General features: G+C 40.3%; 39 non-coding genes across 39 annotated transcripts; 13 read left to right on the forward strand and 26 right to left on the reverse strand.

Moving 5' to 3' along the window:
* Positions 1–744: 744 nt before the first annotated feature.
* TRNAE-UUC (transfer RNA glutamic acid (anticodon UUC)) lies at positions 745–816 on the reverse strand. The gene has a single exon. It is a non-coding gene; the product is annotated as a tRNA-Glu (tRNA).
* Positions 817–904: 88 nt separating this feature from the next.
* TRNAM-CAU (transfer RNA methionine (anticodon CAU)) lies at positions 905–977 on the forward strand. Its single transcript has one exon. It is a non-coding gene; the product is annotated as a tRNA-Met (tRNA).
* A 297-nt stretch (positions 978–1,274) lies between these two features.
* Positions 1,275–1,346, reverse strand: TRNAE-CUC (transfer RNA glutamic acid (anticodon CUC)). The gene has a single exon. It is a non-coding gene; the product is annotated as a tRNA-Glu (tRNA).
* A 1,063-nt stretch (positions 1,347–2,409) lies between these two features.
* TRNAE-UUC (transfer RNA glutamic acid (anticodon UUC)) lies at positions 2,410–2,481 on the reverse strand. The gene has a single exon. It is a non-coding gene; the product is annotated as a tRNA-Glu (tRNA).
* Positions 2,482–2,569: 88 nt separating this feature from the next.
* On the forward strand, positions 2,570–2,642 carry TRNAM-CAU (transfer RNA methionine (anticodon CAU)). Its single transcript has one exon. It is a non-coding gene; the product is annotated as a tRNA-Met (tRNA).
* Positions 2,643–2,939: 297 nt separating this feature from the next.
* Positions 2,940–3,011, reverse strand: TRNAE-CUC (transfer RNA glutamic acid (anticodon CUC)). Its single transcript has one exon. It is a non-coding gene; the product is annotated as a tRNA-Glu (tRNA).
* Positions 3,012–4,079: 1,068 nt separating this feature from the next.
* Positions 4,080–4,151, reverse strand: TRNAE-UUC (transfer RNA glutamic acid (anticodon UUC)). The gene has a single exon. It is a non-coding gene; the product is annotated as a tRNA-Glu (tRNA).
* Positions 4,152–4,239: 88 nt separating this feature from the next.
* On the forward strand, positions 4,240–4,312 carry TRNAM-CAU (transfer RNA methionine (anticodon CAU)). The gene has a single exon. It is a non-coding gene; the product is annotated as a tRNA-Met (tRNA).
* Positions 4,313–4,614: 302 nt separating this feature from the next.
* On the reverse strand, positions 4,615–4,686 carry TRNAE-CUC (transfer RNA glutamic acid (anticodon CUC)). The gene has a single exon. It is a non-coding gene; the product is annotated as a tRNA-Glu (tRNA).
* A 1,067-nt stretch (positions 4,687–5,753) lies between these two features.
* On the reverse strand, positions 5,754–5,825 carry TRNAE-UUC (transfer RNA glutamic acid (anticodon UUC)). The gene has a single exon. It is a non-coding gene; the product is annotated as a tRNA-Glu (tRNA).
* An 88-nt stretch (positions 5,826–5,913) lies between these two features.
* Positions 5,914–5,986, forward strand: TRNAM-CAU (transfer RNA methionine (anticodon CAU)). Its single transcript has one exon. It is a non-coding gene; the product is annotated as a tRNA-Met (tRNA).
* Positions 5,987–6,288: 302 nt separating this feature from the next.
* TRNAE-CUC (transfer RNA glutamic acid (anticodon CUC)) lies at positions 6,289–6,360 on the reverse strand. Its single transcript has one exon. It is a non-coding gene; the product is annotated as a tRNA-Glu (tRNA).
* A 1,071-nt stretch (positions 6,361–7,431) lies between these two features.
* TRNAE-UUC (transfer RNA glutamic acid (anticodon UUC)) lies at positions 7,432–7,503 on the reverse strand. The gene has a single exon. It is a non-coding gene; the product is annotated as a tRNA-Glu (tRNA).
* Positions 7,504–7,591: 88 nt separating this feature from the next.
* Positions 7,592–7,664, forward strand: TRNAM-CAU (transfer RNA methionine (anticodon CAU)). Its single transcript has one exon. It is a non-coding gene; the product is annotated as a tRNA-Met (tRNA).
* Positions 7,665–7,966: 302 nt separating this feature from the next.
* On the reverse strand, positions 7,967–8,038 carry TRNAE-CUC (transfer RNA glutamic acid (anticodon CUC)). Its single transcript has one exon. It is a non-coding gene; the product is annotated as a tRNA-Glu (tRNA).
* Positions 8,039–9,107: 1,069 nt separating this feature from the next.
* On the reverse strand, positions 9,108–9,179 carry TRNAE-UUC (transfer RNA glutamic acid (anticodon UUC)). Its single transcript has one exon. It is a non-coding gene; the product is annotated as a tRNA-Glu (tRNA).
* An 88-nt stretch (positions 9,180–9,267) lies between these two features.
* On the forward strand, positions 9,268–9,340 carry TRNAM-CAU (transfer RNA methionine (anticodon CAU)). Its single transcript has one exon. It is a non-coding gene; the product is annotated as a tRNA-Met (tRNA).
* Positions 9,341–9,637: 297 nt separating this feature from the next.
* On the reverse strand, positions 9,638–9,709 carry TRNAE-CUC (transfer RNA glutamic acid (anticodon CUC)). Its single transcript has one exon. It is a non-coding gene; the product is annotated as a tRNA-Glu (tRNA).
* A 1,071-nt stretch (positions 9,710–10,780) lies between these two features.
* On the reverse strand, positions 10,781–10,852 carry TRNAE-UUC (transfer RNA glutamic acid (anticodon UUC)). Its single transcript has one exon. It is a non-coding gene; the product is annotated as a tRNA-Glu (tRNA).
* Positions 10,853–10,940: 88 nt separating this feature from the next.
* TRNAM-CAU (transfer RNA methionine (anticodon CAU)) lies at positions 10,941–11,013 on the forward strand. The gene has a single exon. It is a non-coding gene; the product is annotated as a tRNA-Met (tRNA).
* Positions 11,014–11,315: 302 nt separating this feature from the next.
* TRNAE-CUC (transfer RNA glutamic acid (anticodon CUC)) lies at positions 11,316–11,387 on the reverse strand. The gene has a single exon. It is a non-coding gene; the product is annotated as a tRNA-Glu (tRNA).
* A 1,068-nt stretch (positions 11,388–12,455) lies between these two features.
* On the reverse strand, positions 12,456–12,527 carry TRNAE-UUC (transfer RNA glutamic acid (anticodon UUC)). The gene has a single exon. It is a non-coding gene; the product is annotated as a tRNA-Glu (tRNA).
* An 88-nt stretch (positions 12,528–12,615) lies between these two features.
* Positions 12,616–12,688, forward strand: TRNAM-CAU (transfer RNA methionine (anticodon CAU)). The gene has a single exon. It is a non-coding gene; the product is annotated as a tRNA-Met (tRNA).
* Positions 12,689–12,990: 302 nt separating this feature from the next.
* Positions 12,991–13,062, reverse strand: TRNAE-CUC (transfer RNA glutamic acid (anticodon CUC)). Its single transcript has one exon. It is a non-coding gene; the product is annotated as a tRNA-Glu (tRNA).
* Positions 13,063–14,133: 1,071 nt separating this feature from the next.
* Positions 14,134–14,205, reverse strand: TRNAE-UUC (transfer RNA glutamic acid (anticodon UUC)). The gene has a single exon. It is a non-coding gene; the product is annotated as a tRNA-Glu (tRNA).
* An 88-nt stretch (positions 14,206–14,293) lies between these two features.
* Positions 14,294–14,366, forward strand: TRNAM-CAU (transfer RNA methionine (anticodon CAU)). The gene has a single exon. It is a non-coding gene; the product is annotated as a tRNA-Met (tRNA).
* Positions 14,367–14,668: 302 nt separating this feature from the next.
* TRNAE-CUC (transfer RNA glutamic acid (anticodon CUC)) lies at positions 14,669–14,740 on the reverse strand. Its single transcript has one exon. It is a non-coding gene; the product is annotated as a tRNA-Glu (tRNA).
* A 1,068-nt stretch (positions 14,741–15,808) lies between these two features.
* Positions 15,809–15,880, reverse strand: TRNAE-UUC (transfer RNA glutamic acid (anticodon UUC)). The gene has a single exon. It is a non-coding gene; the product is annotated as a tRNA-Glu (tRNA).
* Positions 15,881–15,968: 88 nt separating this feature from the next.
* On the forward strand, positions 15,969–16,041 carry TRNAM-CAU (transfer RNA methionine (anticodon CAU)). Its single transcript has one exon. It is a non-coding gene; the product is annotated as a tRNA-Met (tRNA).
* A 302-nt stretch (positions 16,042–16,343) lies between these two features.
* On the reverse strand, positions 16,344–16,415 carry TRNAE-CUC (transfer RNA glutamic acid (anticodon CUC)). Its single transcript has one exon. It is a non-coding gene; the product is annotated as a tRNA-Glu (tRNA).
* Positions 16,416–17,486: 1,071 nt separating this feature from the next.
* TRNAE-UUC (transfer RNA glutamic acid (anticodon UUC)) lies at positions 17,487–17,558 on the reverse strand. Its single transcript has one exon. It is a non-coding gene; the product is annotated as a tRNA-Glu (tRNA).
* Positions 17,559–17,646: 88 nt separating this feature from the next.
* On the forward strand, positions 17,647–17,719 carry TRNAM-CAU (transfer RNA methionine (anticodon CAU)). The gene has a single exon. It is a non-coding gene; the product is annotated as a tRNA-Met (tRNA).
* Positions 17,720–18,021: 302 nt separating this feature from the next.
* On the reverse strand, positions 18,022–18,093 carry TRNAE-CUC (transfer RNA glutamic acid (anticodon CUC)). Its single transcript has one exon. It is a non-coding gene; the product is annotated as a tRNA-Glu (tRNA).
* A 1,069-nt stretch (positions 18,094–19,162) lies between these two features.
* TRNAE-UUC (transfer RNA glutamic acid (anticodon UUC)) lies at positions 19,163–19,234 on the reverse strand. The gene has a single exon. It is a non-coding gene; the product is annotated as a tRNA-Glu (tRNA).
* An 88-nt stretch (positions 19,235–19,322) lies between these two features.
* On the forward strand, positions 19,323–19,395 carry TRNAM-CAU (transfer RNA methionine (anticodon CAU)). Its single transcript has one exon. It is a non-coding gene; the product is annotated as a tRNA-Met (tRNA).
* A 297-nt stretch (positions 19,396–19,692) lies between these two features.
* On the reverse strand, positions 19,693–19,764 carry TRNAE-CUC (transfer RNA glutamic acid (anticodon CUC)). The gene has a single exon. It is a non-coding gene; the product is annotated as a tRNA-Glu (tRNA).
* A 1,071-nt stretch (positions 19,765–20,835) lies between these two features.
* On the reverse strand, positions 20,836–20,907 carry TRNAE-UUC (transfer RNA glutamic acid (anticodon UUC)). Its single transcript has one exon. It is a non-coding gene; the product is annotated as a tRNA-Glu (tRNA).
* Positions 20,908–20,995: 88 nt separating this feature from the next.
* On the forward strand, positions 20,996–21,068 carry TRNAM-CAU (transfer RNA methionine (anticodon CAU)). The gene has a single exon. It is a non-coding gene; the product is annotated as a tRNA-Met (tRNA).
* A 302-nt stretch (positions 21,069–21,370) lies between these two features.
* On the reverse strand, positions 21,371–21,442 carry TRNAE-CUC (transfer RNA glutamic acid (anticodon CUC)). Its single transcript has one exon. It is a non-coding gene; the product is annotated as a tRNA-Glu (tRNA).
* Between the last annotated feature and the right edge of the window lie 823 nt (positions 21,443–22,265).

Genomic DNA, 22,265 nt, shown 5'->3' on the forward strand with positions numbered 1-22,265 from the left:
AATAAGAGAAATAAGAATGGTTTGAGATTTGACCTCCAATGGTATGTGGTGCAAATAAATATCCAAAAACTCTGGTGGTTGACATTTTTGCTGCATAGAGCAGCTCAAACCTAAACTGATTCCATCTACAAGGTACGTGGCAGCTTTTGAATGTGCGTACATGTACCAAAGGAGGGTCACTCCCATAGCAGGAATTGAACCAGTAAACCAGGGATACTAGGTCCTTTTCCACATGGGTAAAGCTTTACACTATCCAACAAAACAGTTTAAAAAAAAAAAAAAAAAAAGAAGTTTTATGCTTTGATTGAATAACTTTTACATCACTAAAGCTAAAACTTACCACATGAACACCATAATTAGCATATCAGTTGGTAATCTGAAGAATATGATTTTATTCCTCACACGTGGTAATACTCCCTCCTTTTCTCAAGAGATTTTGTTACCAACTCAGAACTTTCCCATTAATTTCTGAAACGTTTCCGATTGGAAAGGAAGTAGGAGCCCTAACGACAGACAGAACACATGGATTGTTGAGTCCCTTAACACTTTGGAGTAAAAAGGTGTAGTTGAGAATGAGTTAAGCTATGAAACAAAATTAAATCTTGTGCAAAAGGTCAGAATGAATGACAAATACCCTGGTGTTTAGCATTTGTGACTGCATTGTGCAAATTCTATCTGAAATACTTTTATCTGCAAAACACATTTCGGTCTTTGAATGTTGGCAGTAGTACAGAAAAAAGTGCATTCCCATACCGGGAGTCGAACCCGGGCCGCCTGGGTGAAAACCAGGAATCCTAACCGCTAGACCATATGGGAATAGATACCTTCAAACTCATTGACAATATGAAAAAAATAAGTTTCGTGCCTTGCACAAGAAATGTCTGCAGATTAGCATGTGTGTCTTGCCTCGTTAGCGCAGTAGGTAGCGCGTCAGTCTCATAATCTGAAGGTCGTGAGTTCGATCCTCACACGGGGCAGCATATTCCTCTTAAGAGATTTTGTCCCCAACTTAGAACTTTCCCTTTCAGTTCTAAAACAATTCTGATAGTTAAGGAATTGTGAACCCAAATGACAGATAGTACACATGGGTTGTTGAGTCTCTTAACACTTTTGGTGTAAAAAGAGGTAGTTGGGAATGGTTTGAGCTATGAAAAGTCACAGGGAGCTGGTGTTCAGCATTTTTGACGCTTAAATCCAAATTGTACCTGAAATACTTTGGTCCGAAAACAACGTGTCAGTCTTTGAAAGTTGGCGGTAGTACAGAAAAGGGTACTTTCCCATACCGGGAGTCGAACCCGGGCCGCCTGGGTGAGAACCAGGAATCCTAACCGCTAGACCATATGGGAAATGATGCATATCAGAATCAGTGACAATCTAAAAAAAAGAAGTTTACTACTTGGCACAAGAAACTTCTGCTGTTCAGTTTTCGCAACTTGCCTCGTTAACACAGTAGGAAGCAAATCAGTCTCATAAGCTGAAGGTTGAACGTTTGATGGTCAGAAGAGGCACTGGCCCCTTGTTTTTTCAATGAATTCTGTCTCCATCGTGGCTAGAGAGCCACCGATTTTTCCCATTCAGTACCAAAACATAACCGATTGCAGCAAGGAGGAGAGCTCTAATGACAGACAGGGAAAAAAGGGTTGCTGAGTCCCTTAAAACCTAGGAGTTAAATAAGAGAAATAAGAATGGTTTGAGATTTGACCTCCAATGGTATGTGGTGCAAATAAATATCCAAAAACTCTGGTGGTTGACATTTTTGCTGCATAGAGCAGCTCAAACCTAAACTGATTCCATCTACAAGGTACGTGGCAGCTTTTGAATGTGCGTACATGTACCAAAGGAGGGTCACTCCCATAGCAGGAATTGAACCAGTAAACCAGGGATACTAGGTCCTTTTCCACATGGGTAAAGCTTTACACTATCCAACAAAACAGTTTAAAAAAAAAAAAAAAAAAGTTTTATGCTTTGATTGAATAACTTTTACATCACTAAAGCTAAAACTTACCACATGAACACCATAATTAGCATATCAGTTGGTAATCTGAAGAATATGATTTTATTCCTCACACGTGGTAATACTCCCTCCTTTTCTCAAGAGATTTTGTTACCAACTCAGAACTTTCCCATTAATTTCTGAAACGTTTCCGATTGGAAAGGAAGTAGGAGCCCTAACGACAGACAGAACACATGGATTGTTGAGTCCCTTAACACTTTGGAGTAAAAAGGTGTAGTTGAGAATGAGTTAAGCTATGAAACAAAATTAAATCTTGTGCAAAAGGTCAGAATGAATGACAAATACCCTGGTGTTTAGCATTTGTGACTGCATTGTGCAAATTCTATCTGAAATACTTTTATCTGCAAAACACATTTCGGTCTTTGAATGTTGGCAGTAGTACAGAAAAAAGTGCATTCCCATACCGGGAGTCGAACCCGGGCCGCCTGGGTGAAAACCAGGAATCCTAACCGCTAGACCATATGGGAATAGATACCTTCAAACTCATTGACAATATGAAAAAAATAAGTTTCGTGCCTTGCACAAGAAATGTCTGCAGATTAGCATGTGTGTCTTGCCTCGTTAGCGCAGTAGGTAGCGCGTCAGTCTCATAATCTGAAGGTCGTGAGTTCGATCCTCACACGGGGCAGCATATTCCTCTTAAGAGATCTTGTCCCCAACTTAGAACTTTCCCTTTCAGTTCTAAAACAATTCTGATAGTTAAGGAATTGTGAACCCAAATGACAGATAGTACACATGGGTTGTTGAGTCTCTTAACACTTTTGGTGTAAAAAGAGGTAGTTGGGAATGGTTTGAGCTATGAAAAGTCACAGGGAGCTGGTGTTCAGCATTTTTGACGCTTAAATCCAAATTGTACCTGAAATACTTTGGTCCGAAAACAACGTGTCAGTCTTTGAAAGTTGGCGGTAGTACAGAAAAGGGTACTTTCCCATACCGGGAGTCGAACCCGGGCCGCCTGGGTGAGAACCAGGAATCCTAACCGCTAGACCATATGGGAAATGATGCATATCAGAATCAGTGACAATCTAAAAAAAAGAAGTTTACTACTTGGCACAAGAAACTTCTGCTGTTCAGTTTTCGCAACTTGCCTCGTTAACACAGTAGGAAGCAAATCAGTCTCATAAGCTGAAGGTTGAACGTTTGATGGTCAGAAGAGGCACTGGCCCCTTGTTTTTTCAATCAATTCTGTCTCCATCGTGGCTAGAGAGCCACCGATTTTTCCCATTCAGTACCAAAACATAACCGATTGCAGCAAGGAGGAGAGCTCTAATGACAGACAGGGAAAAAAGGGTTGCTGAGTCCCTTAAAACCTAGGAGTTAAATAAGAGAAATAAGAATGGTTTGAGATTTGACCTCCAATGGTATGTGGTGCAAATAAATATCCAAAAACTCTGGTGGTTGACATTTTTGCTGCATAGAGCAGCTCAAACCTAAACTGATTCCATCTACAAGGTACGTGGCAGCTTTTGAATGTGCGTACATGTACCAAAGGAGGGTCACTCCCATAGCAGGAATTGAACCAGTAAACCAGGGATACTAGGTCCTTTTCCACATGGGTAAAGCTTTACACTATCCAACAAAACAGTTTAAAAAAAAAAAAAAAAAAAAGAAGTTTTATGCTTTGATTGAATAACTTTTACATCACTAAAGCTAAAACTTACCACATGAACACCATAATTAGCATATCAGTTGGTAATCTGAAGAATATGATTTTATTCCTCACACGTGGTAATACTCCCTCCTTTTCTCAAGAGATTTTGTTACCAACTCAGAACTTTCCCATTAATTTCTGAAACGTTTCCGATTGGAAAGGAAGTAGGAGCCCTAACGACAGACAGAACACATGGATTGTTGAGTCCCTTAACACTTTGGAGTAAAAAGGTGTAGTTGAGAATGAGTTAAGCTATGAAACAAAATTAAATCTTGTGCAAAAGGTCAGAATGAATGACAAATACCCTGGTGTTTAGCATTTGTGACTGCATTGTGCAAATTCTATCTGAAATACTTTTATCTGCAAAACACATTTCGGTCTTTGAATGTTGGCAGTAGTACAGAAAAAAGTGCATTCCCATACCGGGAGTCGAACCCGGGCCGCCTGGGTGAAAACCAGGAATCCTAACCGCTAGACCATATGGGAATAGATACCTTCAAACTCATTGACAATATGAAAAAAATAAGTTTCGTGCCTTGCACAAGAAATGTCTGCAGATTAGCATGTGTGTCTTGCCTCGTTAGCGCAGTAGGTAGCGCGTCAGTCTCATAATCTGAAGGTCGTGAGTTCGATCCTCACACGGGGCAGCATATTCCTCTTTTCTTAAGAGATCTTGTCCCCAACTTAGAACTTTCCCTTTCAGTTCTAAAACAATTCTGATAGTTAAGGAATTGTGAACCCAAATGACAGATAGTACACATGGGTTGTTGAGTCTCTTAACACTTTTGGTGTAAAAAGAGGTAGTTGGGAATGGTTTGAGCTATGAAAAGTCACAGGGAGCTGGTGTTCAGCATTTTTGACGCTTAAATCCAAATTGTACCTGAAATACTTTGGTCCGAAAACAACGTGTCAGTCTTTGAAAGTTGGCGGTAGTACAGAAAAGGGTACTTTCCCATACCGGGAGTCAAACCCTGGCCGCCTGGGTGAGAACCAGGAATCCTAACCGCTAGACCATATGGGAAATGATGCATATCAGAATCAGTGACAATCTAAAAAAAAGAAGTTTACTACTTGGCACAAGAAACTTCTGCTGTTCAGTTTTCGCAACTTGCCTCGTTAACACAGTAGGAAGCAAATCAGTCTCATAAGCTGAAGGTTGAACGTTTGATGGTCAGAAGAGGCACTGGCCCCTTGTTTTTTCAATCAATTCTGTCTCCATCGTGGCTAGAGAGCCACCGATTTTTCCCATTCAGTACCAAAACATAACCGATTGCAGCAAGGAGGAGAGCTCTAATGACAGACAGGGAAAAAAGGGTTGCTGAGTCCCTTAAAACCTAGGAGTTAAATAAGAGAAATAAGAATGGTTTGAGATTTGACCTCCAATGGTATGTGGTGCAAATAAATATCCAAAAACTCTGGTGGTTGACATTTTTGCTGCATAGAGCAGCTCAAACCTAAACTGATTCCATCTACAAGGTACGTGGCAGCTTTTGAATGTGCGTACATGTACCAAAGGAGGGTCACTCCCATAGCAGGAATTGAACCAGTAAACCAGGGATACTAGGTCCTTTTCCACATGGGTAAAGCTTTACACTATCCAACAAAACAGTTTAAAAAAAAAAAAAAAAAAAGAAGTTTTATGCTTTGATTGAATAACTTTTACATCACTAAAGCTAAAACTTACCACATGAACACCATAATTAGCATATCAGTTGGTAATCTGAAGAATATGATTTTATTCCTCACACGTGGTAATACTCCCTCCTTTTCTCAAGAGATTTTGTTACCAACTCAGAACTTTCCCATTAATTTCTGAAACGTTTCCGATTGGAAAGGAAGTAGGAGCCCTAACGACAGACAGAACACATGGATTGTTGAGTCCCTTAACACTTTGGAGTAAAAAGGTGTAGTTGAGAATGAGTTAAGCTATGAAACAAAATTAAATCTTGTGCAAAAGGTCAGAATGAATGACAAATACCCTGGTGTTTAGCATTTGTGACTGCATTGTGCAAATTCTATCTGAAATACTTTTATCTGCAAAACACATTTCGGTCTTTGAATGTTGGCAGTAGTACAGAAAAAAGTGCATTCCCATACCGGGAGTCGAACCCGGGACGCCTGGGTGAAAACCAGGAATCCTAACCGCTAGACCATATGGGAATAGATACCTTCAAACTCATTGACAATATGAAAAAAATAAGTTTCGTGCCTTGCACAAGAAATGTCTGCAGATTAGCATGTGTGTCTTGCCTCGTTAGCGCAGTAGGTAGCGCGTCAGTCTCATAATCTGAAGGTCGTGAGTTCGATCCTCACACGGGGCAGCATATTCCTCTTTTCTTAAGAGATCTTGTCCCCAACTTAGAACTTTCCCTTTCAGTTCTAAAACAATTCTGATAGTTAAGGAATTGTGAACCCAAATGACAGATAGTACACATGGGTTGTTGAGTCTCTTAACACTTTTGGTGTAAAAAGAGGTAGTTGGGAATGGTTTGAGCTATGAAAAGTCACAGGGAGCTGGTGTTCAGCATTTTTGACGCTTAAATCCAAATTGTACCTGAAATACTTTGGTCCGAAAACAACGTGTCAGTCTTTGAAAGTTGGCGGTAGTACAGAAAAGGGTACTTTCCCATACCGGGAGTCGAACCCGGGCCGCCTGGGTGAGAACCAGGAATCCTAACCGCTAGACCATATGGGAAATGATGCATATCAGAATCAGTGACAATCTAAAAAAAAGAAGTTTACTACTTGGCACAAGAAACTTCTGCTGTTCAGTTTTCGCAACTTGCCTCGTTAACACAGTAGGAAGCAAATCAGTCTCATAAGCTGAAGGTTGAACGTTTGATGGTCAGAAGAGGCACTGGCCCCTTGTTTTTTCAATCAATTCTGTCTCCATCGTGGCTAGAGAGCCACCGATTTTTCCCATTCAGTACCAAAACATAACCGATTGCAGCAAGGAGGAGAGCTCTAATGACAGACAGGGAAAAAAGGGTTGCTGAGTCCCTTAAAACCTAGGAGTTAAATAAGAGAAATAAGAATGGTTTGAGATTTGACCTCCAATGGTATGTGGTGCAAATAAATATCCAAAAACTCTGGTGGTTGACATTTTTGCTGCATAGAGCAGCTCAAACCTAAACTGATTCCATCTACAAGGTACGTGGCAGCTTTTGAATGTGCGTACATGTACCAAAGGAGGGTCACTCCCATAGCAGGAATTGAACCAGTAAACCAGGGATACTAGGTCCTTTTCCACATGGGTAAAGCTTTACACTATCCAACAAAACAGTTTAAAAAAAAAAAAAAAAAAAAAAAGAAGTTTTATGCTTTGATTGAATAACTTTTACATCACTAAAGCTAAAACTTACCACATGAACACCATAATTAGCATATCAGTTGGTAATCTGAAGAATATGATTTTATTCCTCACACGTGGTAATACTCCCTCCTTTTCTCAAGAGATTTTGTTACCAACTCAGAACTTTCCCATTAATTTCTGAAACGTTTCCGATTGGAAAGGAAGTAGGAGCCCTAACGACAGACAGAACACATGGATTGTTGAGTCCCTTAACACTTTGGAGTAAAAAGGTGTAGTTGAGAATGAGTTAAGCTATGAAACAAAATTAAATCTTGTGCAAAAGGTCAGAATGAATGACAAATACCCTGGTGTTTAGCATTTGTGACTGCATTGTGCAAATTCTATCTGAAATACTTTTATCTGCAAAACACATTTCGGTCTTTGAATGTTGGCAGTAGTACAGAAAAAAGTGCATTCCCATACCGGGAGTCGAACCCGGGCCGCCTGGGTGAAAACCAGGAATCCTAACCGCTAGACCATATGGGAATAGATACCTTCAAACTCATTGACAATATGAAAAAAATAAGTTTCGTGCCTTGCACAAGAAATGTCTGCAGATTAGCATGTGTGTCTTGCCTCGTTAGCGCAGTAGGTAGCGCGTCAGTCTCATAATCTGAAGGTCGTGAGTTCGATCCTCACACGGGGCAGCATATTCCTCTTTTCTTAAGAGATCTTGTCCCCAACTTAGAACTTTCCCTTTCAGTTCTAAAACAATTCTGATAGTTAAGGAATTGTGAACCCAAATGACAGATAGTACACATGGGTTGTTGAGTCTCTTAACACTTTTGGTGTAAAAAGAGGTAGTTGGGAATGGTTTGAGCTATGAAAAGTCACAGGGAGCTGGTGTTCAGCATTTTTGACGCTTAAATCCAAATTGTACCTGAAATACTTTGGTCCGAAAACAACGTGTCAGTCTTTGAAAGTTGGCGGTAGTACAGAAAAGGGTACTTTCCCATACCGGGAGTCGAACCCGGGCCGCCTGGGTGAGAACCAGGAATCCTAACCGCTAGACCATATGGGAAATGATGCATATCAGAATCAGTGACAATCTAAAAAAAAGAAGTTTACTACTTGGCACAAGAAACTTCTGCTGTTCAGTTTTCGCAACTTGCCTCGTTAACACAGTAGGAAGCAAATCAGTCTCATAAGCTGAAGGTTGAACGTTTGATGGTCAGAAGAGGCACTGGCCCCTTGTTTTTTCAATCAATTCTGTCTCCATCGTGGCTAGAGAGCCACCGATTTTTCCCATTCAGTACCAAAACATAACCGATTGCAGCAAGGAGGAGAGCTCTAATGACAGACAGGGAAAAAAGGGTTGCTGAGTCCCTTAAAACCTAGGAGTTAAATAAGAGAAATAAGAATGGTTTGAGATTTGACCTCCAATGGTATGTGGTGCAAATAAATATCCAAAAACTCTGGTGGTTGACATTTTTGCTGCATAGAGCAGCTCAAACCTAAACTGATTCCATCTACAAGGTACGTGGCAGCTTTTGAATGTGCGTACATGTACCAAAGGAGGGTCACTCCCATAGCAGGAATTGAACCAGTAAACCAGGGATACTAGGTCCTTTTCCACATGGGTAAAGCTTTACACTATCCAACAAAACAGTTTAAAAAAAAAAAAAAAAAAAAGAAGTTTTATGCTTTGATTGAATAACTTTTACATCACTAAAGCTAAAACTTACCACATGAACACCATAATTAGCATATCAGTTGGTAATCTGAAGAATATGATTTTATTCCTCACACGTGGTAATACTCCCTCCTTTTCTCAAGAGATTTTGTTACCAACTCAGAACTTTCCCATTAATTTCTGAAACGTTTCCGATTGGAAAGGAAGTAGGAGCCCTAACGACAGACAGAACACATGGATTGTTGAGTCCCTTAACACTTTGGAGTAAAAAGGTGTAGTTGAGAATGAGTTAAGCTATGAAACAAAATTAAATCTTGTGCAAAAGGTCAGAATGAATGACAAATACCCTGGTGTTTAGCATTTGTGACTGCATTGTGCAAATTCTATCTGAAATACTTTTATCTGCAAAACACATTTCGGTCTTTGAATGTTGGCAGTAGTACAGAAAAAAAGTGCATTCCCATACCGGGAGTCGAACCCGGGCCGCCTGGGTGAAAACCAGGAATCCTAACCGCTAGACCATATGGGAATAGATACCTTCAAACTCATTGACAATATGAAAAAAATAAGTTTCGTGCCTTGCACAAGAAATGTCTGCAGATTAGCATGTGTGTCTTGCCTCGTTAGCGCAGTAGGTAGCGCGTCAGTCTCATAATCTGAAGGTCGTGAGTTCGATCCTCACACGGGGCAGCATATTCCTCTTAAGAGATCTTGTCCCCAACTTAGAACTTTCCATTTCAGTTCTAAAACAATTCTGATAGTTAAGGAATTGTGAACCCAAATGACAGATAGTACACATGGGTTGTTGAGTCTCTTAACACTTTTGGTGTAAAAAGAGGTAGTTGGGAATGGTTTGAGCTATGAAAAGTCACAGGGAGCTGGTGTTCAGCATTTTTGACGCTTAAATCCAAATTGTACCTGAAATACTTTGGTCCGAAAACAACATGTCAGTCTTTGAAAGTTGGCGGTAGTACAGAAAAGGGTACTTTCCCATACCGGGAGTCGAACCCGGGCCGCCTGGGTGAGAACCAGGAATCCTAACCGCTAGACCATATGGGAAATGATGCATATCAGAATCAGTGACAATCTAAAAAAAAGAAGTTTACTACTTGGCACAAGAAACTTCTGCTGTTCAGTTTTCGCAACTTGCCTCGTTAACACAGTAGGAAGCAAATCAGTCTCATAAGCTGAAGGTTGAACGTTTGATGGTCAGAAGAGGCACTGGCCCCTTGTTTTTTCAATCAATTCTGTCTCCATCGTGGCTAGAGAGCCACCGATTTTTCCCATTCAGTACCAAAACATAACCGATTGCAGCAAGGAGGAGAGCTCTAATGACAGACAGGGAAAAAAGGGTTGCTGAGTCCCTTAAAACCTAGGAGTTAAATAAGAGAAATAAGAATGGTTTGAGATTTGACCTCCAATGGTATGTGGTGCAAATAAATATCCAAAAACTCTGGTGGTTGACATTTTTGCTGCATAGAGCAGCTCAAACCTAAACTGATTCCATCTACAAGGTACGTGGCAGCTTTTGAATGTGCGTACATGTACCAAAGGAGGGTCACTCCCATAGCAGGAATTGAACCAGTAAACCAGGGATACTAGGTCCTTTTCCACATGGGTAAAGCTTTACACTATCCAACAAAACAGTTTAAAAAAAAAAAAAAAAAAAAAAAGAAGTTTTATGCTTTGATTGAATAACTTTTACATCACTAAAGCTAAAACTTACCACATGAACACCATAATTAGCATATCAGTTGGTAATCTGAAGAATATGATTTTATTCCTCACACGTGGTAATACTCCCTCCTTTTCTCAAGAGATTTTGTTACCAACTCAGAACTTTCCCATTAATTTCTGAAACGTTTCCGATTGGAAAGGAAGTAGGAGCCCTAACGACAGACAGAACACATGGATTGTTGAGTCCCTTAACACTTTGGAGTAAAAAGGTGTAGTTGAGAATGAGTTAAGCTATGAAACAAAATTAAATCTTGTGCAAAAGGTCAGAATGAATGACAAATACCCTGGTGTTTAGCATTTGTGACTGCATTGTGCAAATTCTATCTGAAATACTTTTATCTGCAAAACACATTTCGGTCTTTGAATGTTGGCAGTAGTACAGAAAAAAGTGCATTCCCATACCGGGAGTCGAACCCGGGCCGCCTGGGTGAAAACCAGGAATCCTAACCGCTAGACCATATGGGAATAGATACCTTCAAACTCATTGACAATATGAAAAAAATAAGTTTCGTGCCTTGCACAAGAAATGTCTGCAGATTAGCATGTGTGTCTTGCCTCGTTAGCGCAGTAGGTAGCGCGTCAGTCTCATAATCTGAAGGTCGTGAGTTCGATCCTCACACGGGGCAGCATATTCCTCTTTTCTTAAGAGATCTTGTCCCCAACTTAGAACTTTCCCTTTCAGTTCTAAAACAATTCTGATAGTTAAGGAATTGTGAACCCAAATGACAGATAGTACACATGGGTTGTTGAGTCTCTTAACACTTTTGGTGTAAAAAGAGGTAGTTGGGAATGGTTTGAGCTATGAAAAGTCACAGGGAGCTGGTGTTCAGCATTTTTGACGCTTAAATCCAAATTGTACCTGAAATACTTTGGTCCGAAAACAACGTGTCAGTCTTTGAAAGTTGGCGGTAGTACAGAAAAGGGTACTTTCCCATACCGGGAGTCAAACCCTGGCCGCCTGGGTGAGAACCAGGAATCCTAACCGCTAGACCATATGGGAAATGATGCATATCAGAATCAGTGACAATCTAAAAAAAAGAAGTTTACTACTTGGCACAAGAAACTTCTGCTGTTCAGTTTTCGCAACTTGCCTCGTTAACACAGTAGGAAGCAAATCAGTCTCATAAGCTGAAGGTTGAACGTTTGATGGTCAGAAGAGGCACTGGCCCCTTGTTTTTTCAATCAATTCTGTCTCCATCGTGGCTAGAGAGCCACCGATTTTTCCCATTCAGTACCAAAACATAACCGATTGCAGCAAGGAGGAGAGCTCTAATGACAGACAGGGAAAAAAGGGTTGCTGAGTCCCTTAAAACCTAGGAGTTAAATAAGAGAAATAAGAATGGTTTGAGATTTGACCTCCAATGGTATGTGGTGCAAATAAATATCCAAAAACTCTGGTGGTTGACATTTTTGCTGCATAGAGCAGCTCAAACCTAAACTGATTCCATCTACAAGGTACGTGGCAGCTTTTGAATGTGCGTACATGTACCAAAGGAGGGTCACTCCCATAGCAGGAATTGAACCAGTAAACCAGGGATACTAGGTCCTTTTCCACATGGGTAAAGCTTTACACTATCCAACAAAACAGTTTAAAAAAAAAAAAAAAAAAAAGAAGTTTTATGCTTTGATTGAATAACTTTTACATCACTAAAGCTAAAACTTACCACATGAACACCATAATTAGCATATCAGTTGGTAATCTGAAGAATATGATTTTATTCCTCACACGTGGTAATACTCCCTCCTTTTCTCAAGAGATTTTGTTACCAACTCAGAACTTTCCCATTAATTTCTGAAACGTTTCCGATTGGAAAGGAAGTAGGAGCCCTAACGACAGACAGAACACATGGATTGTTGAGTCCCTTAACACTTTGGAGTAAAAAGGTGTAGTTGAGAATGAGTTAAGCTATGAAACAAAATTAAATCTTGTGCAAAAGGTCAGAATGAATGACAAATACCCTGGTGTTTAGCATTTGTGACTGCATTGTGCAAATTCTATCTGAAATACTTTTATCTGCAAAACACATTTCGGTCTTTGAATGTTGGCAGTAGTACAGAAAAAAGTGCATTCCCATACCGGGAGTCGAACCCGGGACGCCTGGGTGAAAACCAGGAATCCTAACCGCTAGACCATATGGGAATAGATACCTTCAAACTCATTGACAATATGAAAAAAATAAGTTTCGTGCCTTGCACAAGAAATGTCTGCAGATTAGCATGTGTGTCTTGCCTCGTTAGCGCAGTAGGTAGCGCGTCAGTCTCATAATCTGAAGGTCGTGAGTTCGATCCTCACACGGGGCAGCATATTCCTCTTTTCTTAAGAGATCTTGTCCCCAACTTAGAACTTTCCCTTTCAGTTCTAAAACAATTCTGATAGTTAAGGAATTGTGAACCCAAATGACAGATAGTACACATGGGTTGTTGAGTCTCTTAACACTTTTGGTGTAAAAAGAGGTAGTTGGGAATGGTTTGAGCTATGAAAAGTCACAGGGAGCTGGTGTTCAGCATTTTTGACGCTTAAATCCAAATTGTACCTGAAATACTTTGGTCCGAAAACAACGTGTCAGTCTTTGAAAGTTGGCGGTAGTACAGAAAAGGGTACTTTCCCATACCGGGAGTCGAACCCGGGCCGCCTGGGTGAGAACCAGGAATCCTAACCGCTAGACCATATGGGAAATGATGCATATCAGAATCAGTGACAATCTAAAAAAAAGAAGTTTACTACTTGGCACAAGAAACTTCTGCTGTTCAGTTTTCGCAACTTGCCTCGTTAACACAGTAGGAAGCAAATCAGTCTCATAAGCTGAAGGTTGAACGTTTGATGGTCAGAAGAGGCACTGGCCCCTTGTTTTTTCAATCAATTCTGTCTCCATCGTGGCTAGAGAGCCACCGATTTTTCCCATTCAGTACCAAAACATAACCGATTGCAGCAAGGAGGAGAGCTCTAATGACAGACAGGGAAAAAAGGGTTGCTGAGTCCCTTAAAACCTAGGAGTTAAATAAGAGAAATAAGAATGGTTTGAGATTTGACCTCCAATGGTATGTGGTGCAAATAAATATCCAAAAACTCTGGTGGTTGACATTTTTGCTGCATAGAGCAGCTCAAACCTAAACTGATTCCATCTACAAGGTACGTGGCAGCTTTTGAATGTGCGTACATGTACCAAAGGAGGGTCACTCCCATAGCAGGAATTGAACCAGTAAACCAGGGATACTAGGTCCTTTTCCACATGGGTAAAGCTTTACACTATCCAACAAAACAGTTTAAAAAAAAAAAAAAAAAAAAAAAGAAGTTTTATGCTTTGATTGAATAACTTTTACATCACTAAAGCTAAAACTTACCACATGAACACCATAATTAGCATATCAGTTGGTAATCTGAAGAATATGATTTTATTCCTCACACGTGGTAATACTCCCTCCTTTTCTCAAGAGATTTTGTTACCAACTCAGAACTTTCCCATTAATTTCTGAAACGTTTCCGATTGGAAAGGAAGTAGGAGCCCTAACGACAGACAGAACACATGGATTGTTGAGTCCCTTAACACTTTGGAGTAAAAAGGTGTAGTTGAGAATGAGTTAAGCTATGAAACAAAATTAAATCTTGTGCAAAAGGTCAGAATGAATGACAAATACCCTGGTGTTTAGCATTTGTGACTGCATTGTGCAAATTCTATCTGAAATACTTTTATCTGCAAAACACATTTCGGTCTTTGAATGTTGGCAGTAGTACAGAAAAAAGTGCATTCCCATACCGGGAGTCGAACCCGGGCCGCCTGGGTGAAAACCAGGAATCCTAACCGCTAGACCATATGGGAATAGATACCTTCAAACTCATTGACAATATGAAAAAAATAAGTTTCGTGCCTTGCACAAGAAATGTCTGCAGATTAGCATGTGTGTCTTGCCTCGTTAGCGCAGTAGGTAGCGCGTCAGTCTCATAATCTGAAGGTCGTGAGTTCGATCCTCACACGGGGCAGCATATTCCTCTTTTCTTAAGAGATCTTGTCCCCAACTTAGAACTTTCCCTTTCAGTTCTAAAACAATTCTGATAGTTAAGGAATTGTGAACCCAAATGACAGATAGTACACATGGGTTGTTGAGTCTCTTAACACTTTTGGTGTAAAAAGAGGTAGTTGGGAATGGTTTGAGCTATGAAAAGTCACAGGGAGCTGGTGTTCAGCATTTTTGACGCTTAAATCCAAATTGTACCTGAAATACTTTGGTCCGAAAACAACGTGTCAGTCTTTGAAAGTTGGCGGTAGTACAGAAAAGGGTACTTTCCCATACCGGGAGTCAAACCCTGGCCGCCTGGGTGAGAACCAGGAATCCTAACCGCTAGACCATATGGGAAATGATGCATATCAGAATCAGTGACAATCTAAAAAAAAGAAGTTTACTACTTGGCACAAGAAACTTCTGCTGTTCAGTTTTCGCAACTTGCCTCGTTAACACAGTAGGAAGCAAATCAGTCTCATAAGCTGAAGGTTGAACGTTTGATGGTCAGAAGAGGCACTGGCCCCTTGTTTTTTCAATCAATTCTGTCTCCATCGTGGCTAGAGAGCCACCGATTTTTCCCATTCAGTACCAAAACATAACCGATTGCAGCAAGGAGGAGAGCTCTAATGACAGACAGGGAAAAAAGGGTTGCTGAGTCCCTTAAAACCTAGGAGTTAAATAAGAGAAATAAGAATGGTTTGAGATTTGACCTCCAATGGTATGTGGTGCAAATAAATATCCAAAAACTCTGGTGGTTGACATTTTTGCTGCATAGAGCAGCTCAAACCTAAACTGATTCCATCTACAAGGTACGTGGCAGCTTTTGAATGTGCGTACATGTACCAAAGGAGGGTCACTCCCATAGCAGGAATTGAACCAGTAAACCAGGGATACTAGGTCCTTTTCCACATGGGTAAAGCTTTACACTATCCAACAAAACAGTTTAAAAAAAAAAAAAAAAAAAAGAAGTTTTATGCTTTGATTGAATAACTTTTACATCACTAAAGCTAAAACTTACCACATGAACACCATAATTAGCATATCAGTTGGTAATCTGAAGAATATGATTTTATTCCTCACACGTGGTAATACTCCCTCCTTTTCTCAAGAGATTTTGTTACCAACTCAGAACTTTCCCATTAATTTCTGAAACGTTTCCGATTGGAAAGGAAGTAGGAGCCCTAACGACAGACAGAACACATGGATTGTTGAGTCCCTTAACACTTTGGAGTAAAAAGGTGTAGTTGAGAATGAGTTAAGCTATGAAACAAAATTAAATCTTGTGCAAAAGGTCAGAATGAATGACAAATACCCTGGTGTTTAGCATTTGTGACTGCATTGTGCAAATTCTATCTGAAATACTTTTATCTGCAAAACACATTTCGGTCTTTGAATGTTGGCAGTAGTACAGAAAAAAGTGCATTCCCATACCGGGAGTCGAACCCGGGACGCCTGGGTGAAAACCAGGAATCCTAACCGCTAGACCATATGGGAATAGATACCTTCAAACTCATTGACAATATGAAAAAAATAAGTTTCGTGCCTTGCACAAGAAATGTCTGCAGATTAGCATGTGTGTCTTGCCTCGTTAGCGCAGTAGGTAGCGCGTCAGTCTCATAATCTGAAGGTCGTGAGTTCGATCCTCACACGGGGCAGCATATTCCTCTTTTCTTAAGAGATCTTGTCCCCAACTTAGAACTTTCCCTTTCAGTTCTAAAACAATTCTGATAGTTAAGGAATTGTGAACCCAAATGACAGATAGTACACATGGGTTGTTGAGTCTCTTAACACTTTTGGTGTAAAAAGAGGTAGTTGGGAATGGTTTGAGCTATGAAAAGTCACAGGGAGCTGGTGTTCAGCATTTTTGACGCTTAAATCCAAATTGTACCTGAAATACTTTGGTCCGAAAACAACGTGTCAGTCTTTGAAAGTTGGCGGTAGTACAGAAAAGGGTACTTTCCCATACCGGGAGTCGAACCCGGGCCGCCTGGGTGAGAACCAGGAATCCTAACCGCTAGACTATATGGGAAATGATGCATATCAGAATCAGTGACAATCTAAAAAAAAGAAGTTTACTACTTGGCACAAGAAACTTCTGCTGTTCAGTTTTCGCAACTTGCCTCGTTAACACAGTAGGAAGCAAATCAGTCTCATAAGCTGAAGGTTGAACGTTTGATGGTCAGAAGAGGCACTGGCCCCTTGTTTTTTCAATCAATTCTGTCTCCATCGTGGCTAGAGAGCCACCGATTTTTCCCATTCAGTACCAAAACATAACCGATTGCAGCAAGGAGGAGAGCTCTAATGACAGACAGGGAAAAAAGGGTTGCTGAGTCCCTTAAAACCTAGGAGTTAAATAAGAGAAATAAGAATGGTTTGAGATTTGACCTCCAATGGTATGTGGTGCAAATAAATATCCAAAAACTCTGGTGGTTGACATTTTTGCTGCATAGAGCAGCTCAAACCTAAACTGATTCCATCTACAAGGTACGTGGCAGCTTTTGAATGTGCGTACATGTACCAAAGGAGGGTCACTCCCATAGCAGGAATTGAACCAGTAAACCAGGGATACTAGGTCCTTTTCCACATGGGTAAAGCTTTACACTATCCAACAAAACAGTTTAAAAAAAAAAAAAAAAAAAAAAAGAAGTTTTATGCTTTGATTGAATAACTTTTACATCACTAAAGCTAAAACTTACCACATGAACACCATAATTAGCATATCAGTTGGTAATCTGAAGAATATGATTTTATTCCTCACACGTGGTAATACTCCCTCCTTTTCTCAAGAGATTTTGTTACCAACTCAGAACTTTCCCATTAATTTCTGAAACGTTTCCGATTGGAAAGGAAGTAGGAGCCCTAACGACAGACAGAACACATGGATTGTTGAGTCCCTTAACACTTTGGAGTAAAAAGGTGTAGTTGAGAATGAGTTAAGCTATGAAACAAAATTAAATCTTGTGCAAAAGGTCAGAATGAATGACAAATACCCTGGTGTTTAGCATTTGTGACTGCATTGTGCAAATTCTATCTGAAATACTTTTATCTGCAAAACACATTTCGGTCTTTGAATGTTGGCAGTAGTACAGAAAAAAGTGCATTCCCATACCGGGAGTCGAACCCGGGCCGCCTGGGTGAAAACCAGGAATCCTAACCGCTAGACCATATGGGAATAGATACCTTCAAACTCATTGACAATATGAAAAAAATAAGTTTCGTGCCTTGCACAAGAAATGTCTGCAGATTAGCATGTGTGTCTTGCCTCGTTAGCGCAGTAGGTAGCGCGTCAGTCTCATAATCTGAAGGTCGTGAGTTCGATCCTCACACGGGGCAGCATATTCCTCTTTTCTTAAGAGATCTTGTCCCCAACTTAGAACTTTCCCTTTCAGTTCTAAAACAATTCTGATAGTTAAGGAATTGTGAACCCAAATGACAGATAGTACACATGGGTTGTTGAGTCTCTTAACACTTTTGGTGTAAAAAGAGGTAGTTGGGAATGGTTTGAGCTATGAAAAGTCACAGGGAGCTGGTGTTCAGCATTTTTGACGCTTAAATCCAAATTGTACCTGAAATACTTTGGTCCGAAAACAACGTGTCAGTCTTTGAAAGTTGGCGGTAGTACAGAAAAGGGTACTTTCCCATACCGGGAGTCGAACCCGGGCCGCCTGGGTGAGAACCAGGAATCCTAACCGCTAGACCATATGGGAAATGATGCATATCAGAATCAGTGACAATCTAAAAAAAAGAAGTTTACTACTTGGCACAAGAAACTTCTGCTGTTCAGTTTTCGCAACTTGCCTCGTTAACACAGTAGGAAGCAAATCAGTCTCATAAGCTGAAGGTTGAACGTTTGATGGTCAGAAGAGGCACTGGCCCCTTGTTTTTTCAATCAATTCTGTCTCCATCGTGGCTAGAGAGCCACCGATTTTTCCCATTCAGTACCAAAACATAACCGATTGCAGCAAGGAGGAGAGCTCTAATGACAGACAGGGAAAAAAGGGTTGCTGAGTCCCTTAAAACCTAGGAGTTAAATAAGAGAAATAAGAATGGTTTGAGATTTGACCTCCAATGGTATGTGGTGCAAATAAATATCCAAAAACTCTGGTGGTTGACATTTTTGCTGCATAGAGCAGCTCAAACCTAAACTGATTCCATCTACAAGGTACGTGGCAGCTTTTGAATGTGCGTACATGTACCAAAGGAGGGTCACTCCCATAGCAGGAATTGAACCAGTAAACCAGGGATACTAGGTCCTTTTCCACATGGGTAAAGCTTTACACTATCCAACAAAACAGTTTTAAAAAAAAAAAAAAAAAAAGAAGTTTTATGCTTTGATTGAATAACTTTTACATCACTAAAGCTAAAACTTACCACATGAACACCATAATTAGCATATCAGTTGGTAATCTGAAGAATATGATTTTATTCCTCACACGTGGTAATACTCCCTCCTTTTCTCAAGAGATTTTGTTACCAACTCAGAACTTTCCCATTAATTTCTGAAACGTTTCCGATTGGAAAGGAAGTAGGAGCCCTAACGACAGACAGAACACATGGATTGTTGAGTCCCTTAACACTTTGGAGTAAAAAGGTGTAGTTGAGAATGAGTTAAGCTATGAAACAAAATTAAATCTTGTGCAAAAGGTCAGAATGAATGACAAATACCCTGGTGTTTAGCATTTGTGACTGCATTGTGCAAATTCTATCTGAAATACTTTTATCTGCAAAACACATTTCGGTCTTTGAATGTTGGCAGTAGTACAGAAAAAAAGTGCATTCCCATACCGGGAGTCGAACCCGGGCCGCCTGGGTGAAAACCAGGAATCCTAACCGCTAGACCATATGGGAATAGATACCTTCAAACTCATTGACAATATGAAAAAAATAAGTTTCGTGCCTTGCACAAGAAATGTCTGCAGATTAGCATGTGTGTCTTGCCTCGTTAGCGCAGTAGGTAGCGCGTCAGTCTCATAATCTGAAGGTCGTGAGTTCGATCCTCACACGGGGCAGCATATTCCTCTTAAGAGATCTTGTCCCCAACTTAGAACTTTCCATTTCAGTTCTAAAACAATTCTGATAGTTAAGGAATTGTGAACCCAAATGACAGATAGTACACATGGGTTGTTGAGTCTCTTAACACTTTTGGTGTAAAAAGAGGTAGTTGGGAATGGTTTGAGCTATGAAAAGTCACAGGGAGCTGGTGTTCAGCATTTTTGACGCTTAAATCCAAATTGTACCTGAAATACTTTGGTCCGAAAACAACATGTCAGTCTTTGAAAGTTGGCGGTAGTACAGAAAAGGGTACTTTCCCATACCGGGAGTCGAACCCGGGCCGCCTGGGTGAGAACCAGGAATCCTAACCGCTAGACCATATGGGAAATGATGCATATCAGAATCAGTGACAATCTAAAAAAAAGAAGTTTACTACTTGGCACAAGAAACTTCTGCTGTTCAGTTTTCGCAACTTGCCTCGTTAACACAGTAGGAAGCAAATCAGTCTCATAAGCTGAAGGTTGAACGTTTGATGGTCAGAAGAGGCACTGGCCCCTTGTTTTTTCAATCAATTCTGTCTCCATCGTGGCTAGAGAGCCACCGATTTTTCCCATTCAGTACCAAAACATAACCGATTGCAGCAAGGAGGAGAGCTCTAATGACAGACAGGGAAAAAAGGGTTGCTGAGTCCCTTAAAACCTAGGAGTTAAATAAGAGAAATAAGAATGGTTTGAGATTTGACCTCCAATGGTATGTGGTGCAAATAAATATCCAAAAACTCTGGTGGTTGACATTTTTGCTGCATAGAGCAGCTCAAACCTAAACTGATTCCATCTACAAGGTACGTGGCAGCTTTTGAATGTGCGTACATGTACCAAAGGAGGGTCACTCCCATAGCAGGAATTGAACCAGTAAACCAGGGATACTAGGTCCTTTTCCACATGGGTAAAGCTTTACACTATCCAACAAAACAGTTTAAAAAAAAAAAAAAAAAAAAAAAGAAGTTTTATGCTTTGATTGAATAACTTTTACATCACTAAAGCTAAAACTTACCACATGAACACCATAATTAGCATATCAGTTGGTAATCTGAAGAATATGATTTTATTCCTCACACGTGGTAATACTCCCTCCTTTTCTCAAGAGATTTTGTTACCAACTCAGAACTTTCCCATTAATTTCTGAAACGTTTCCGATTGGAAAGGAAGTAGGAGCCCTAACGACAGACAGAACACATGGATTGTTGAGTCCCTTAACACTTTGGAGTAAAAAGGTGTAGTTGAGAATGAGTTAAGCTATGAAACAAAATTAAATCTTGTGCAAAAGGTCAGAATGAATGACAAATACCCTGGTGTTTAGCATTTGTGACTGCATTGTGCAAATTCTATCTGAAATACTTTTATCTGCAAAACACATTTCGGTCTTTGAATGTTGGCAGTAGTACAGAAAAAAGTGCATTCCCATACCGGGAGTCGAACCCGGGCCGCCTGGGTGAAAACCAGGAATCCTAACCGCTAGACCATATGGGAATAGATACCTTCAAACTCATTGACAATATGAAAAAAATAAGTTTCGTGCCTTGCACAAGAAATGTCTGCAGATTAGCATGTGTGTCTTGCCTCGTTAGCGCAGTAGGTAGCGCGTCAGTCTCATAATCTGAAGGTCGTGAGTTCGATCCTCACACGGGGCAGCATATTCCTCTTTTCTTAAGAGATCTTGTCCCCAACTTAGAACTTTCCCTTTCAGTTCTAAAACAATTCTGATAGTTAAGGAATTGTGAACCCAAATGACAGATAGTACACATGGGTTGTTGAGTCTCTTAACACTTTTGGTGTAAAAAGAGGTAGTTGGGAATGGTTTGAGCTATGAAAAGTCACAGGGAGCTGGTGTTCAGCATTTTTGACGCTTAAATCCAAATTGTACCTGAAATACTTTGGTCCGAAAACAACGTGTCAGTCTTTGAAAGTTGGCGGTAGTACAGAAAAGGGTACTTTCCCATACCGGGAGTCAAACCCTGGCCGCCTGGGTGAGAACCAGGAATCCTAACCGCTAGACCATATGGGAAATGATGCATATCAGAATCAGTGACAATCTAAAAAAAAGAAGTTTACTACTTGGCACAAGAAACTTCTGCTGTTCAGTTTTCGCAACTTGCCTCGTTAACACAGTAGGAAGCAAATCAGTCTCATAAGCTGAAGGTTGAACGTTTGATGGTCAGAAGAGGCACTGGCCCCTTGTTTTTTCAATCAATTCTGTCTCCATCGTGGCTAGAGAGCCACCGATTTTTCCCATTCAGTACCAAAACATAACCGATTGCAGCAAGGAGGAGAGCTCTAATGACAGACAGGGAAAAAAGGGTTGCTGAGTCCCTTAAAACCTAGGAGTTAAATAAGAGAAATAAGAATGGTTTGAGATTTGACCTCCAATGGTATGTGGTGCAAATAAATATCCAAAAACTCTGGTGGTTGACATTTTTGCTGCATAGAGCAGCTCAAACCTAAACTGATTCCATCTACAAGGTACGTGGCAGCTTTTGAATGTGCGTACATGTACCAAAGGAGGGTCACTCCCATAGCAGGAATTGAACCAGTAAACCAGGGATACTAGGTCCTTTTCCACATGGGTAAAGCTTTACACTATCCAACAAAACAGTTTAAAAAAAAAAAAAAAAAAAAGAAGTTTTATGCTTTGATTGAATAACTTTTACATCACTAAAGCTAAAACTTACCACATGAACACCATAATTAGCATATCAGTTGGTAATCTGAAGAATATGATTTTATTCCTCACACGTGGTAATACTCCCTCCTTTTCTCAAGAGATTTTGTTACCAACTCAGAACTTTCCCATTAATTTCTGAAACGTTTCCGATTGGAAAGGAAGTAGG

Source organism: Ranitomeya variabilis, chromosome 5 (assembly GCF_051348905.1).
Source record: "Ranitomeya variabilis isolate aRanVar5 chromosome 5, aRanVar5.hap1, whole genome shotgun sequence".
NCBI classification, from domain to species: Eukaryota; Metazoa; Chordata; class Amphibia; order Anura; family Dendrobatidae; genus Ranitomeya; species Ranitomeya variabilis.